The 16,630-nt window shown below is 42.8% G+C and overlaps 1 protein-coding gene across 2 annotated transcripts in view; it reads left to right on the top strand.

Moving 5' to 3' along the window:
- Positions 1-16,630, top strand: part of NME7 (NME/NM23 family member 7) — a 179,194-nt gene that overhangs the window by 5,062 nt on the left and 157,502 nt on the right. Inside the window, exon 1 of one of the 2 annotated variants that reach the window (XM_074999865.1) lies at positions 7,311-7,409. The exons of the other annotated variant lie outside the window; for it this stretch is intronic. The gene's annotated coding sequence lies outside the window, so the exon portion shown is untranslated. Of the gene's footprint in view, positions 1-7,310; positions 7,410-16,630 lie in introns of those variants that run through there. 2 annotated transcript variants of the gene reach the window in all.

Raw genomic sequence — 16,630 nt, 5'->3', positions numbered from 1 at the left:
TGCTGGTCGGGCCCAATGGATAATGGCCAATGGCTCAATATCTGGATGGCAGTTGGTTTCAAGCGGAGTGCCGCAAGGCTCAGTTCTGGGGCCGGTGTTGTTGAACATCTTTATTAATGACCTGGATGAGGGACTGGATTGCACCTTCATCAAGTATGTGGATGACACCAAGCTAGGGTGAGAGGTAGATAGGCCCCAGAGTGACCTGGATAAATTGAAGGATTGGGCCAAAAGAAATCTGATGTGGTTCAACAAGGAGAAGTGTTGTGTCCTGCCCTTGAGACAGAAGAATCCCAGGTATTGTTGTAAGCTGGGGTCCGACTGGCTAAGCAGCATTACAGTGGAAAGGGACCTAGGGATTAGGGTGGATGAGAAGCTGGATATGAGTAAACAGTGTGCACTTGTAGCCAAACAGGCCAAAGGCATACCGGGCTGCATTAGGAGGAGCATTTCAAGCAGATCAAGAGAAGTTGTTGTTCCCCTCTATTCAGCACTGGTGAGGATTATTACAGGATTACACCTGGATTAGTGTGTCCAGTTTTGGGCCTCCCAGTATAGAAAGGATGTGGATGTGCTGGAGCAGGTTCAGCAGAGGGCAATGAAAATGATTAAGGGGCTGGAGCATATGACCTATGAGGATAGGCTGAGGGATTTGGGCTTGTTAAGTTTGCAGAAGAGAAGACTGAGGGGTGATTTTGTAGCAGCCTTCAGCTTCCTGAAGGGGAGCTCTAAAGAGGATGGAGAGAAACTGTTCTCAGTGGTGTCAGATGGCAGAACAAGGAGAAATGGTCTGAAGTTACAGGAGAGGAGTAGGTTGGATATTAGGAAAAACTACTTCACCAGGTGAGTGGTGAAGCACTGGAATGTGTTGCCTAAAGAGGTGGTGGAATTTCCATCCCCAGAGGTTTCTAAATCCTAGCTTGACGTAGTCCTGGCTGGGGTGATTTAGTTGGGGTTGATCCTGCTTGAATCAGGGGGCTGGACTCAATGACCTCCAGAGGTCCCTTCCAGCCCCACGATTCTATCATGATGAAGGCTGTGTAAATAGGTTGAAACTTCCAGATGGCAGCTGCTGGCTGATACAAGTCTCTCGCAACCTTTGCTAGGAAAGTGTATAAATTCTTTCATCTCTCATACATTGTTTTCAGCTGCCACAACCACACAGATACATAGGTCATATCTACTCTACTGGCCAGATCAATGAGTTATGCAAACACATTCCAAATATATTTCCATAAAAATGGGCGGGGTGCAACCTCAATATCTTCTTCTGCCAAGCTGCGTCTACACGTGCACGCTACTTCGAAGTAGCGGCAGTAACTTCGAAATAGCGCCCGTCACGTCTACACGTGTTGGGCGCTATTTCGAAGTTGAAATCGACGTTAGGCGGCGAGACGTCGAAGTCGCTAACCCCATGAGGTTATGGGAATAGCGCCCTACTTCGACGTTCAACATCGAAGTAGGGACGTGTAGACGATCCGCGTCCCGCAACATCGAAATAGCGGGGTCCTCCATGGCGGCCATCAGCTGGGGGGTTGAGAGATACTCTCTCTCCAGCCCTTGCGGGGCTCTGTGGTCACCGTGGGCAGCAGCCCTTAGCCCAGGGCTTCTGGCTGCTGCTGCTGCAGCTGGGGGTCCGTGCTGCATATACAGGGTCTGCAACTAGTTGTTGGCTCTGTGTATCTTGCACTGTTTAATGAAAGTGTGTCTGGGAGGGGCCCTTTAAGGGAGCGACTTGCTGTTGAGTCCGCCCCGTGACCCTGTCTGCAGCTGTGCCTGGCTCCCTTATTTCGATGTGTGCTACTTTGGCGTGTAGACGTTCCCTCGCTGCGCCTATTTCGATGTTGGGCTGAGCAACGTCGAAGTTGAATATCGACGTTGCCGGCCCTGGAGGACGTGTAGACGTTATTCATCGAAATAGCCTATATCGATGTCGCAACATCGAAATAAACTATTTCGAAGTTGGGTGCACGTGTAGACGTAGCCCCAGGGTCCTAGGATTGTTTGTTTCTGCATGAATTTCAAATCTAATATGGCTATGCTGCCCTTTGGGCAGATAGGCTTTGTACTTTGTGGAAGACACAATAATATCCTGGAATTTTTGGGTTGGGTGACTGGAAAATAAACTGGTACAAAGATACAGATTTCTGCCTTTGACATCCAGGCTGATAAAAAGTAATGCAAAAAAACCCACCTTTTTTTCGGCGGGTTTTCCTGTTTGACTCACAGAAAATATTCTAATTACAGTAGACCCTCACTTTACATGGACTTGACTTACACATTTTTATATTAATGCAAGTCCAGTCTCAAGGGAGCATTTGTAGTTCACCTCCTCCTGCGCTTGCTGGGATCCAATCTGTCATTTTGGGGTTATTTTTGGCAATCAGCTTTGCACAGAAGAAGGTCTGCTTGGAAGAAGCCTCTGAAAAACAGCTGCAAATAGGGATGGCATCCTGGGGCAGCAGTGCTGGCATGGTGCTTCTGCTCTGCTTAGTATGAGGCAGGGCCCTGGGCAAAGCCCTGGAGCCGAGGAGGGCTGACCCTGCTCCCCACCTCGTCCTGCCCTGCCTGTGTCTCTCTCAGGTGCTGGAGAAATTGTGGGGGCTGCTGCTGAGCAACAACACACTGCTTCAAATTGAGCCTCAACTTCACGCAGTGAGAATGGTAAAGTACCTCTCACTTCATTAACGTGGGACGCTGCTGCTTAGTTGGGGAAAGTTGCTTCTCTCCTAATAACAAAAGTAGAGCACAGAGACCCGCAGCAGCTCCTGGACTCAGAGCGTACTTGGCAAAGGCAGATGATAAAGTATAAGTGAAAACCCTGGACCCTCCCCCCTTACCTGATGCGCTTGTGCTCCTGTGTGCACAGTGGAACTAAAGATGGGAAAAGCCAGGTGAGAAATTCCATTGTGGTCCCAGGCATCAGACAGTGGCAAAACAAACTCTGGCACTCCTGCTGTCCTGGAAGCGCCAAGGAGGCTGCTGCAGTGCCCTGTTCTTGTTAGGAAAAAAGCAGCTTTCTCCAACTGAGCAGCAGCATCCTGGGTTAATCAAGTGAGAAGTACCTTAAGAGGCATGTGTGGAGAAGGCTTATCTCTAGGTTAATGAAGCTAAATTGGGAGCAATTTGTAAAATTATTAATGGTATTTCACAGGTATGTCACCAGTGGTGGGGAGCCAGGAAACTGATGAGCCCTGGTGGACTGGTCAGTTTCCCAGCTCCTGCAAGATCAGGGGAGCCGGGAACCAGGATGCAGCCTGGTTCTGTCTCCCCTTGACTTCAGTGAAAATTTGAGTTATGTGGAGGTTGCAGAAATGCAACCACTATATAGCTGGACGGTTTACTGTACTCATTTTTGGTCAATACTGCCATCTTGTGGTACTACAGTATATGTCAACCTACGTAAATTTGACAAAATCATGACCTGGTGAGCCATGCAAACAACTTAATGGAGGAGCCAAAATCCTAGCTCAGAAGCCACACGCTGTACCACAAAAACACTAACCCAGGAACCAAGTGTCAGAGGGGTAGCCAACTTAGTTTGTATCTTGAAAAACAACAAGAAGTTCTGTGGCACCTTAGCGACTAACAGATATTTTGGAGCATGAGCTTTTGTGGGCAAAGACCCGCTTCATCAGATGCATGAGATATAAGGTAAGTTCTGTTATGTAGGATGTGGCCCATTATCAGCAGCTAATGTGGAGTTGTGAAAGTCAAGAGAGGAGAAACCGGGTCAATTCAGTCAGGGAGGATGTGACCGCTTATCAGTAGCTAATGTGGAGGTGTGAACATCAAGGCTATGTCTACACTAGCACCCCCTTTTGAAAGGGGGATGCTAATGAGACACATTGGAATATGCTAATAAGGCACTACAATGAATATGCAGTGCCTCATTAGCATAGTGGCGCCCGCGGCACTTCAAAAGTGCTGGTTTTGTTCGCGCACAGCTCGTCTACACAGGGTCCTTTTCAGAAGTCCCCTTATTCCTATTTGGTTATAGGAATAAGGGGATTTGGAAGTCTGTGGGATCCTTTCGAAAAGGACCCTGTGTAGATGAGCTGTGGGTGATCGAAAACAGCACTTTTGAAGTGCCGCAGGCGCCATTATGCTAATGAGGCACTGCATATTCATTGTAGTGCGTTATTAGCATATCCCAGTGTGTCTCATTAGCATCCCCCTTTTGACAGAGGGGTGCTAGTGTAGACATGCTTTTGTATTTGTCCAGCTACTCCCAGTTTCTGTTCAGTCCTTGGTTGATGGTGTCAAATTTGCAAATGAACGGAAGCTGTGCAGTTTCTTTTTGGAATCTATTTTTGAAGTATATTTGTTGCAGGATGACTACTTTTAAATGTGTTATTGAGTGTCGAGGGAGATTGAAGTGTTCTTTTACAAGTTTTTGTATGTTACGATTCCTGATATCTGATTTGTGTCCATTTATTCTTTTATGTAGAAACTTTTGACAGTGTTGTGAATAATGTGCTTGCATTCTCTGTGGATATTGGGGAAGATAAGGTCTGTCACTATAATACATCATAGCTCCAGCCACTGTAGTGATTAACTTTTCCTTATGCTTTTATTTGTTATGAATGTGACACATGTACAGGTGGTTAAGTTGACAGCCTAGGAACCTGAAATCCTCTTGTCACAGACAATGTGCTGTGTGGGCTGTATGCATGCATGCGTCCAGCTTTAATGAATAGTCCCTGCCCATTTTTCTTCAAGATTGACCTATGAAAGAGAAGGAGAAAGTTCAGTCTCCATAGTTTATTCAGTTCTTAGACTTTCTGCTGAGTATGCCGGCAAGAGGGACAGTTTGGGTCAGTTGTCATGGCTACCAAATAACAGTCAGGTGGTACAACTTTAACTACTGCTCTGTACCCTGAAATTATGAAACCCCTGAGCAATTCGCTCTCTTGTTTAGTTTCCTTCTTACGATCTGATTACCTTTACACAACTATCAGCACTTTCCCACATCAGTATCCTAACATGCTGCCTCCTTAGAAGCCTTGCACACTGTTCATTGTACTGACAGTGACTTCTCTCTTCTGTTTGTGGAGGGTTGTATAAATCCTTTGGGGGCTCATTGGAGGAACCCTTTTGAACTGTCACCAGAAACACTCTGCCCCTAATTTTCATTAGAGAAAATCCAAGTAGGTAGGTATGTAGTTACAGGCTACAGTGCACAAGGAGGTGCAACTTCTCGTTCCCTCCACAGCTAGCTTGGGCTGAGGAAAGGCAGCTCTGGTTTGCTCCAGTCAGTTTAAACATGTGGACTTTATTCTCCTAATTAAGAGATCCAGAGGGCTGGTGAGAAGATGGGAGGAACCCTGGAAGAACTGAACAGAAAGATTTAGACTAACTGAGCCTGTTCAGGAGGGTACTAACTTCAATTTCAGTTAAATGTGGCTGTTTTTGTACTAATGTGCCTACACCTGGAAATAACCACTGTGCCTGGTGGTATTTGGAGGAGCGGGTTCTCTGGGCTTTTGTTTATTGACCACTGCCTGAGTGATCCAGACACTTCAGTACTGGGGAGATAATTTTTGATATACTGATTGGAGGTTTGTGACTTGAGACCCATTCTACGTTTTATGCAACTGCTTTCCCCATCTGCCTTGCATTGCCAAAATATCTTGGGTGTTCTAGCCATTCATCTTTCCCCACTTTTAATGTATGGTGCATAATCTGTGTTGGGTTGTGTTCATTCTTTCATGAAAAACCTTCAGAAATAGCAGTTGCACGTATGGTATGAAGATTTAGAAAACCCAAGTGGAATGCCGCAAATCAAGGGGAAAGAGCAAAGTTATCCTAATTTTATGCCTTTTATTGAGCATTGTGTCAATCATTTCTGAGGATGCTTACAAACTTTAAAATCATATGCACATAATTGGACTGGCAGATAAAAGGAACTTGGAAATAAAACAACTGTCATCTATATATAGAGTACTCCCATATGGCTTCCAGATAAACTAACTAAAGTCATTGAATGGAAGCATTAAAAAAAAGTCTTGCTGAACGCAATTCATTTGGGCTGAATTCCATGAGCTATTCAATTATAGATGGACATGGGGCCTCAGAATATTGGTTATGTTACAAGAATGGTCTCTGTTATGACTGTTGAGTTAAAAATGGTTATGGAGCATCAAAAACAAGAGACATATGCTCTCCTTTTAAATGGATGCAAGTATAAGTTGAAATATATGTAATTCTGTCTTTTAAACACTGCAGAATTTGTGAATTTTCAGGCTCAGCATTTTAATGCTTATTGTGTCTAGAGACCATGCTCATTAACACCTTCAAAAAGTTTTCTTTTAGAATAGCACATTTTTAATTTTTATGTGGTAGCGTTAATAAAATTTTGCCTTTCTGTGGTGATTTCTGAAATACAGCACCTCTCAGTGGTCCTGTTTATTAATTGAAGAAAATGAGGTAAAAGTGTTTATGATTTCCTTAAGGTAACTCGGAGGGTCCATGGAAGATCCAGGAACGATATCTAGTAGTCCTGGCATAGCCAGTGAAATCAGAAGATGGCAAATTAAAATCTGACAAAAGGAAATAGTTTTAAACAGAAGTATGATTGATACATGGGACTCAGGGCTGCATGGCATAATTAAGGATGGGATCTTCATAGATATCAATATCAATAAGAACATCCACAGTTTGATTACATAGGATAAATGTATACAGAAAGGTCAAAATTTATTTGTTCCAGAACTCATGATACTTGTTATATGCTTGATTTAAGAAAGAATTTCCCCTTATCAGTTTGTAAATCATATGGGTTTTTCTAATTTCTTTCGAGGCATGTGTGGTACTGGCACTTTTGGAGACAGGATGTAATGCTATCTCTGTGTTTCAAAAACTTTCTGGGTGAAGAGGACTTCACTGCTAGTACCCCCATAGTCCACATCATTTATAATTTCAGGTGTGCTTGTGTATATTGCTTGTCTAAATGTTTGCCTTATAAAGCCTTTATCTTCTGACTCTTTCTTATTAGCTCATTATTTTTCCAAGTACAATTTACTATACATTTACTACTACCCACATACTAAATATAATGTCTTAAATTATTAAGAAATTGGGTAACACCTCTAATTTGACTGTATTTAAATAAAGCATTCAGTCTGATTAAACACTAGATGGTGCTCCTTTATTTGTGGAGACATGGCTTTGATATGGTTTGTTCAAGATACAAGGCTGTTGCTCAGTTGCATATTATGAGTTCCTTGTACAGTATCTTTATTAATGTGAATGAACCTTCATTCTGTAAAATCCACTTTCCACCAAGTACTATGGAATTAAGTAAGTCTGTACTAAGTGTGACCTTGTTGAACAGAGCAAGTTAGTTGCTGTTAATCAGAAGTGAGGGGGAAAACATTTTCTAAAGAAGAGATTGGAGACTGGAAAGGGTGAGTGAAAGCTGAAAAACTTGGTTCCAGAGCCTAACTTCCTTAGATTTTGGGGGTGGTTGTATTGGGAGCTTTATTTTAGTGCAGTATGGAGAAGAAACTTTAGCATTGTTCAAATCTGCATCCCATCACCTTCTGATTTTGCAGTTTTGAGGGAAAGAGAATGATTTGGCTCTGGGACTGGGTTCAAAATTGGGTAGGTGAAAGGGGTGTTTTGTTTTTGTTTTTTTTGGAATGAGTCTGACAAATTCAGGGGAATTGAATAGGTTGTGGTTTCGTTGAAACAAAGGAAGAAATAATGATTGAAGAACGAAGGGGGAGATATTCAGAGAGCTGGGGATTCTTGTTTATTGAAGGAATGCATTGAGTGATTGGCCTCATACAGAGGACAAAGATGGGTGTGGTGTTGTCTGGCAGGGGATATTATTTTTAACGCCCTGGAAGAAAGATGTACTTTGGAGGACGTATGCAGAGGGGGTAATGAACATGCTCACTTCAAGCCAAGCAACACTGCTGAAGCTGGCTGCCCTCACTCTGCCTTCTACTATCAGCTGGCAAAAGCAGTCTCTGGAAGTATGCATATACAGTTGTGATTTTCCCTGTCATACTTAATTTTAGTGAATACTGGAGTTATTGTTTTTTGTCTGTCTCTATCTCTTCGTTCTCATTAATAGCCTGAACCAATTTCCCCAGTCAGAGCATCGCCAAATTACATGGAAGTTTGGTTTTGGAGTCTATCTTTGCTGCTTGAACACGTTTCTACTCTGAAATCCGTCTTTCCTCAACAAAGCTCTGGAAGGGTAGTTTTCAAGCTCTGGTCTGGGAATGCGTGCGGGTCACATATTTGTTTTTTCCTTGTGTGTAGCTGCTTCTGCAGGTTATCTAGTGCCATTTCTGGAAAGAAGGGCATAGAGACTTGTAAACAACAGCTGGAAATGAGGATGAGCAGACCCTGTTATTTTTATTTGTAGTATATATTACATAGGAGCCCTAGTTATGGACCAGGCCCAGACATGGCACAGGCACAGAATGTGTGCTAGGCACTGTTCAAACACAACAAAAAAGATGGCCCCTTGCTCCAAAGTGCTTCCTGTCTAAATGTAAGAGAAGAGACAGTAGAGGAATACAGATGGAAGTACAGTAAATCATCAATTTAACAGGCCCCGATTTAATGTACTTTGGAAATAATGGACACTGTCCGCCACCTCTCCCCACCCTCAAATAAATGCCAGTGACTCACCTAAGCTGCTGGGGCTGGAGGAGCTGGAGCCCCGTGAGCGAGTCAGCAAGCAGGAGACTCTGTTTTGGGTCATGTTGCGCAGAGATCTGGAGGGAGCATGGGGCTGAGGCATGCCAAGTGACAACAGCTGTCTCCTCAGGGCCACCCGCCATCTCGGCTCCCTAGTGTACCTTGCAAGGTGCCTCCACCCCTGCAGATTCAGATTTAGCGGACTTTCAGCGTTAACAGATGCCCCTTCCCCACTATTAGTCCGTTAAATTGAGGGCTTACTGTACAAAGAAAACCAGTACCAGTCATCTTGGTGGCCAGTGGTCTGTCGTGATAAACCAGAGTTTTAAGCAAATAATTGAAGAAGGACCATGCAAAGGGGAGCTCTTCCCAGACAATGAGAGGGAGCGTGGAGGAACTTGTTTTAACACTTCATAAGCAGATGATCATGGCTGCCCTCATGGTCTGATTGGAGACAGAAGTCAAGAGCTTGGTAGGAAATGAAAGATGATAGTGGAGTGAGTACAGAGTATGAAGAGCCTTGACAAGAAGACAGTTTGTTTTACATGCAATAGTGAAGGAGGAACCAGTGGAGAGATTCACAGGGAGGGGCATTGCCCAAACTTGAAACATTTGTGTACCCCTTTTGGGACTTCAACCTTATTGGCATGCCACCTCTCCCAGTGCGTATCTCCTGATTTTTAGTAATATATTTTCTGCCACGTGCCTGCCCTTAAAATGCTTTCGAGTGGCACACGTAGCACACTTTGGGAAACACTGAGCTAGGAGACTGGTCTTTGGAATTCATCTGAACAGGACAAGATGGTATTTGTGAAGGCCAGTGAGACGGATGTTGCAGTAATTGAGATACAAGATGGTGAGAGGCTGGATGACCATTTTAGCTGTGGATGAATAGGAAATTCTGTATCTTAGAAAAGTTATGCACAAAGAATTAGCAACATTTAAACATAGACTTAAGGTGAAACTCTTAAAAGGTCTGAGTCAAATATCATATCCAGGTGGTGGGTCTGAGTGACTTAGGGAGGAGGTTGTAGAAAGGGTTTTGGGAGGATTTGTGTATGGTCACAACAGGATCTAGGATCTGAGAGTACTTCATAAATATTCACTAATTAAGCCTTACAACCCCACTGAAGTAGGCAATATTAGTACTCCCATTTTACACGCTGAGACACTGAGGTACATAACGTTTGTTTTTTTCATTGGTGCGGAACATTAAATCTCCATTTGAATTTGCGGGGAGCAGTGAGTGCCCAGTTCTTGTGAAAACCACCTCTGGCAATTTGCACAGGGTGACCCAGGAAGTTGGCCAGAGTCCGTTGTCCAGTCCCTTCCAGTAATCACTAGAAAACATCCCTCCTTAAATGAGATGGAAAACAGTCTAGTATAAAGTGTCTTCTGTTCTAGGAGGCAAGTGAATTTATTAAATCTTTTAAAAGAGAAATCTTAATAAAATTAGCTTTTGAGCTGATTAGGATTAGCAAGGTTTAATAGTGTTTTTGTAATTCCATTTTACTTCCTCCTTTTCCCCCCAAAGTAGTTTTCTTATCTAACAACCTGATCATGGAAAAATGCTGAACACGTTTCATCATAAGAAATCCGGTTCAAATTTAACTTGTCCATCTGTTTTGATAATAGATCAGTGTTTCACAAGCTCAGAGTCATGACCACTGGTGGGGCACAAGGTATGGATTTAGAGGGGCTGCAAGGGAAGGGGTGGCATTGGGGGTGGCAAGCAGGGCAGTTGGCTAGGACCCCATGCCACATGGGGTCCCTGAAACTAAATTACATGCTTCAGCCCCAAGCAGTGGAGCTCAGGCTTGAGCTCTGGGTGGTGGGGCTTGAGGCTGATGCATGTAAATTAGCTTTGTGGGGCCCCCCTCATGTTGTGGGACCCTGGTAGTTTCCCTGCTTGCTGCTCCTTAACGGTGGTCCTGAGTAATATTCGTAATTAATTCGTAATTAGGGTGGAGGTTACAACTTTTTCAGTTCTTAGGGATGAATTCCAATTATTTTTAATCCCAAAGGGCGTTGCCAGTACAAAAAAGGTTGAGAAATACTGTAACAGAGGATTTATGGCTTCAGAGTAACCCACAGAATGTGGTCTGTGCTGGCTAAAATCTGGATTTAGTTAAACTATACGCAGGTTAATATTTCACACAACTCTAGGTAAAAGGAGTATTTTTAACTTTAACAGAAGCTTTGGAAGGAGCCCATTTGGTTAAACAGTAGTGCAGAGTAAGTGCTTGCTCCAAACGTCCACAGTGGTGAATAAGAGAAGTGTTGGCAGCATTGTCTGGGTAATAAATAGGGTAATAAATCTTTAATAGGCCATTATATACTCAGAATGTTCAAGGCAAATGCAGAACATGTGCTCTTTGGACCCTCATGCACACTACTTGGTAGCAGCACTCTCTGGAATCAGCTGGTTGAAGGTCACAGTTTGCCTTGACTCTGATTCCAAGCAGGGCTCGTCTTGCTGAAATATCTCACAGAAGATATTAAGAACTGAGATAAGTTGAAGGAACTTTACATATCATATTAGGCTTTAGCTACAGTAAACTCTTTCATATCCAGGACCAAGAGATGACCAGATATTCAAATATTCTCAATAATAGAGAAGTATCCCCAGCAATGCGTAACACTAAAGAATAACAAGATTAGCTATTAAGAAACAAATGCATACAGAGTACTTTATTTACTGACAATAGCAGTATTGTACACTATAAACTTATACTGTATTTGCTGTATTTATTTGTGTTTGCTTTCTTTATACTGTACTTGGGGAAGACATAACTAAAATTTACTTATGATTAAAATGCCCACTATTTGAGAGTTCTGGATGATAGAATGCTGGTTAAAACAGAGTTTACTGTAATATGGAATACTTGGCAGCTCTAGTTCAGGGTTTGTAAATATTTCCTTTCAAAAACTCTGCTTTTGGTTGTTTGGTAAGTTCTGAAATTTTTCAAACTCTGGGGAGAGTATTTTGTGGTATGGTTGAATGAAAGTGAGGCTGTTACTTTTTGAAAGTAAGGAGAGTAGAGAAAAATACACGTTTCCCAGAATTTAAAAAGATTTTTTTTCAGTGTTATTTTGAACAGCTTTAATGCTGAAATGTCTGGGGCTGAAAGCGGAAATTTCACTGTGAATTTACAGAAGAGCAGTTCCTTTGATGTGTACCCTGAACCCTGGTTTTGTTTTGGCTAACTTTTAAGCTTTGGAGGCAGTTGCAAGTATAGTAAACCCCCTGATCGCTGAATGAAATGCATGCAGCAACAAACTCTGTACTTGTTCACTGTGATGCCCTGGAGGCTCAAGGGTCTGCTTGCAAGCACCATATTCCAGGATCAAAGCCTAAACGTTTAATAGTAAATGGTGGTATTTTTAACTCTGATCCCTTGGCCCTGGGTTTACAAAGCACGTAAACCATTTGTTCAAGTTTATTCACATGAGTAGCCCAAGTCATGAGGTGAATTATGTTTAAAGTTAAACGTGTTTTAAATGTTTTGAGGGATCACAGCTTAGCTCTGCTTTTACTAAAGTTAATGGCAAAACTCTGCTTGACTTCAGTGGGAACAGAGTTAGGCCAGTGCTGAGCACTTTTGAAAATCTCACTGTAATAAATTACATCATCAGATGTAATTTTTCAAATGATACAATATGATGTCACCGTTTTCTACACCCCTTTCAGATGCATCTTGTAATGTGTATAGCAACTGGGGGTCAGGCTCCTGTGAAGACCTTGCCTTATTGGTATACACAGAGCGGTGTGCTATTGTACAAGATCAGCCATAGAATTATAGGACTGGAAGCGACCTCTAAAGCTCATCTAGTCCAGTGCTTTGCACTCAAGGCAGAACTAAGTATTATCAGAGGCATGCAAAATATGGCCCATGGCCCAATGGTGGCCTCAGAAAGGCTGCTAGCCTGCCCTGTCCCTGCATACTGCTCATATTGGTCAGCTGCAGGGCCATGTGCTCGGAGCACTTCTGCAAACCTTGGGGAGTGGGGAGGGTGGAAAGGCTTTGTGTGGTGCCCCAAGGCCAGCATAACCGACCAGTGGGAGCTGGAAGACTGGGATGGAGGTGGGGGCAGTGCATGAAGCCTTTTCGGCCTCCCCCAGGCGCTCAGTGTCGCTTAGAAAAGCCCAGGGTCTCCAAAGTCGGCTGTTTTGAGTGGCGTATGGGGGCACGGCAGGACTCCTGCCTGAGTGATTCGCTGGGTTGCTGGCTGGGAGCCATTTAGGTAAGCGCCTCCTGGCTAGAGCCTTCCTCCTACCTCTCTGCCCAACGTTACAACCCTAACCCTCTCCACCCCTGCTCTTGCACCCCGACCCCCTCCCAGACTCTGCACACCAAATCCCTACACGAGGTCATAACCTAAACCCCTGCTCCAGGTCACAACCCCTTCCCGGACCCTGCACCTCCTTCTGCATCCCTCCCCCAGGTCAGACTCCTCTCCTACACCCATACCCATACATCCACCTGGCTCTCCAACCACCTGCCCCACATCACAGCCCCATCCTTCACTCAGACTCCCTTACAGACTCTACACACCATTGTGCACCCCAAACTCCTATCCTGATCTCCCTTCCCCACTCAGCCTCCATCCTGGAACCCACACTCCTCCGTTAATATCATAGCAGAGTGTGGCCCTTGACCACTTACCAAATTCTTTGAGCACCGCCCCCCCACCAAAAATTATTGCCCACCTTTCCTTTAGACCATCCATGATAGGTATTTGTTTAACCTGTTCTTAAAAATCTCCAGTGTAGGAGATGCCACAACCTCCCTATGCAATTTATTCCACTGTTTAACCACCCTGACAGTTAAGTTTTTCCTAAAGTCCAACCTAAACCTCCATTGCTGCAATTTAAGTCCATTGCTTCTTAAGAGATTAAGGAGAACAACGTCAGTAGCAGGCAAATTATTTGAAACAATAGTAAAGAATAAAATTGTCAGACACATAGAAGAACATAATTTGTTGGGCAAAAGTCAACATGGTTTCTGTAAAGGGAAATCATGTCTTACTAATCTGTTGGAATTCTTTGAAGGGGTTAACAAACATGCAGGCAAAGTGGGATCCAATAGATATAGTATACTTAGATTTCCAGAAAGCCTTTGATAAAGTTCCTCACCAAAGGCTCTTGTGTAAATTAGGTTGTCATGAGGTAAGAGGGAAGATGCTTCTATGGACTGAGAACTGGTTAAAAGACAGGAAACAAAGGATAGGAATAAATGGTAAATGTTCTGAATGGAGAAAGGTAACAAGTGGTGTTCCCCAAGGGTCAGTCCTAGGACCAGTCCTATTCAACTTGTTCATAAATGATCTAGAGAAAGGGGTAAGTAGTGAGGTGGTAAAGTTTGCAGATGATACTAAGCTGTTCAAAATAGTCGGGACGAAAGCAGACTGTGAAGAACTTCAAAAAGATCTCACCAAACTGCGTGATTGGGCAACAAAATGGCAAATGAAATTTAATGTGGATAAGTGTAAAGTAATGCACATTGGCAAAAATAATCCCAACTATACATACAATATGATGGGGACTAATGTAGCTACAACTAATCAGGAAAGAGATCTTGGGGTTATCATGGATAGTTCTCTGAAAACGTCAAAAAAGCAAATAGGATATTAGGAATTATTAAAAAAGGGATAGAAAATAAGACACAGAATATTTTACTGCCCTTTTAAAAAACTATGGTACACCCACATCTGGAGTACTGCATACAGATATGCTCTCGTCACCTCAAAAAGAAATTTTGGCATTAGAAAAGGGCAACTAAAATGATGAGGGATTTGGAATGGGTCCCATATGAGGAGAGGTTAAAGAGACTGGGACTTTCCAGTTTAGAAAAGAGGAGACTGAGGAGGGATATGGTAGAGGTATATAAAATCATGAGCGGTGTGGAGAGGGTGAATAAAAGAAAGTTTTTACTTGTTCCCATAATAGAAGAACTAGAGGACACCAAATTAAATTAATGGGTGGCAGGTTTAAAACTAATACAAGAAAGTTCTTTATCACACAACGCACAGTCAGCCTGTGGAACTCCTTGCCAGAGGGGGCTGTGAAGGCTAGGACTATAAGAGTTCAAAGAAGAGCTGATAAATTCATGGATGTTAGGTCCATAAAAGACTGTTAACAAGAGGGGTAGGAATGGTGTCCCTGGCCTCTGTTTGTCAGAGGCTGGAGATGGATGGCAGGAGACAAGTTGCTTGATCATTGTCTTCAGTCCACCCCTTTGGGGCACCTGATAGACAGGACGCTGGGCTACATGGACCTTTGGTCTGACCCAGTAATGGCCATTCTTATGTAATTTTGCTCACTCCTCCTTGTGACAACCTTTTAGGTACTTGGAAGCTGTTACGGTGCCCTCTTAGTCTTCTCTTTCCAGACTAAACTCCATTCTTCCAATCTTCCCTCGTAAGTCATGTTTTCTAGACTTTTATTCATTGTTGTTACTCTTTACTTGACTGTCTCCAATTTGTCCACATCTTTTCTGAAATGTGGCCCCCAGAACTGGACACAGTACTCCAGCTGAGGCCAAGTCAGCATGGAGTAGAGTGGAAGAATTACTTCTCATGTCTGGCTTGCAACACTCCCTTTAATACATCCCAACATGTTTGTCTTTTTTGCAACTTTGTTATACTATTGACTCATACTTTGCTTGTGCTCTACTATGATACACAGCTCCCTCTCTGTAATACTGCTTAAGCAGTCATTTACTATTCTGAATCTGTGCAATTGGTAGTTCCCTCCTAAAAGGAGTATTTTGTCTTTGGCCTCATGCGTAACTGAAGTCTTAGGAAAATATTGTATGACATGTTGTCTGCGAACTACTGTGTTATCCTGTAACTAGGTTTCATTGTAGTGAATGCATACAAAGGGGTAGAGATAGGGTATGCATACAACTTCTAGGTTTCCTGATTTCTGCATGTCTAACTGCACAAACTGAATGCTGTTTTCAAGTTAGTTTTTGGGTTTTTTAAGGAAATAATGTATTGTTAGAGGCTGTTTGTAAATGCTTCATGGGATTTTCTGTTGGAAAATTAAAGGTGGGTTGAAGTCTTCTAGCAGTACATTAACATCGGCAAACTGACTATTATAAGCATATAAAAAGATATTGCTTAATGAAAATGAAATATAGATGAGACCTAGAAACTACAGTGATTGGCATATTATAAAATATGGTAGTCACATTATTCTAAGATAAAATAATGCCACCTTCAGTCTAACATTTCTAAGTAGTGGCCTGTGTTGTTCAATGGGCCTCTCTGTGGAAGGCCAGATATACAGTACATTACAAAAGAAAATGTGAACACTTTGTTTTGTATAGACTACGCTTGTATTAGAACTTCAATAATTTTGTTGTCCTTCTTATTTATTAACATGCAAAGTGTAGTAGGCTCTGTGAAAGCACAGAAGGACGCAGTCCTTACTCAGAAGAATCCCTTCCTTTTTTATGCAGCAAGCATCTAAGTATCATTTTCTGAGAAATTTACTGACCTGGAGGCAGGAATGTTTTTGACTATTGACAGTTTCATGGTATATGTGTAGAATCTTTTCCGTAAGACTTTATTTTCCCCCATTCTCCCTCAGCCAAACAGAGCACAAATACGATTTTTAAAAAATGTGTGAAAAATGACCAGATGAAATAAACATTGACCTTTGCAAATCTTTAATGCCTTTTGTCTCAGGTTTCCAGAGAGCTAGGGTTAATGTTGGTACCTATTCTGCTAGGATACTGTACAATCTCCACTTTTAGATGTGGAAACTGTGGCACAAGACTGTTAAATGTCTTGTCCACAGTTGATCAGTAAATTGGTGAGATGGTTGAAAGCAGACCTCAGGACTACTGGCTCCTGGCCCTATTTCCTCTCTTTAATTATTTTGTTAATCAAACCAGGATGTTTAAAGAAGATTAATGCAATGATTTTCTTTATTGTGTTTGCTGGAAATTGATTAGAGCGGTAG

This window comes from Carettochelys insculpta, chromosome 1, assembly GCF_033958435.1.
Source record: "Carettochelys insculpta isolate YL-2023 chromosome 1, ASM3395843v1, whole genome shotgun sequence".
NCBI lineage: Eukaryota > Metazoa > Chordata > Testudines > Carettochelyidae > Carettochelys > Carettochelys insculpta.
Note: the sequence above shows the minus strand (reverse complement) of the source record. Positions and strands in the feature narration are given on the sequence as shown.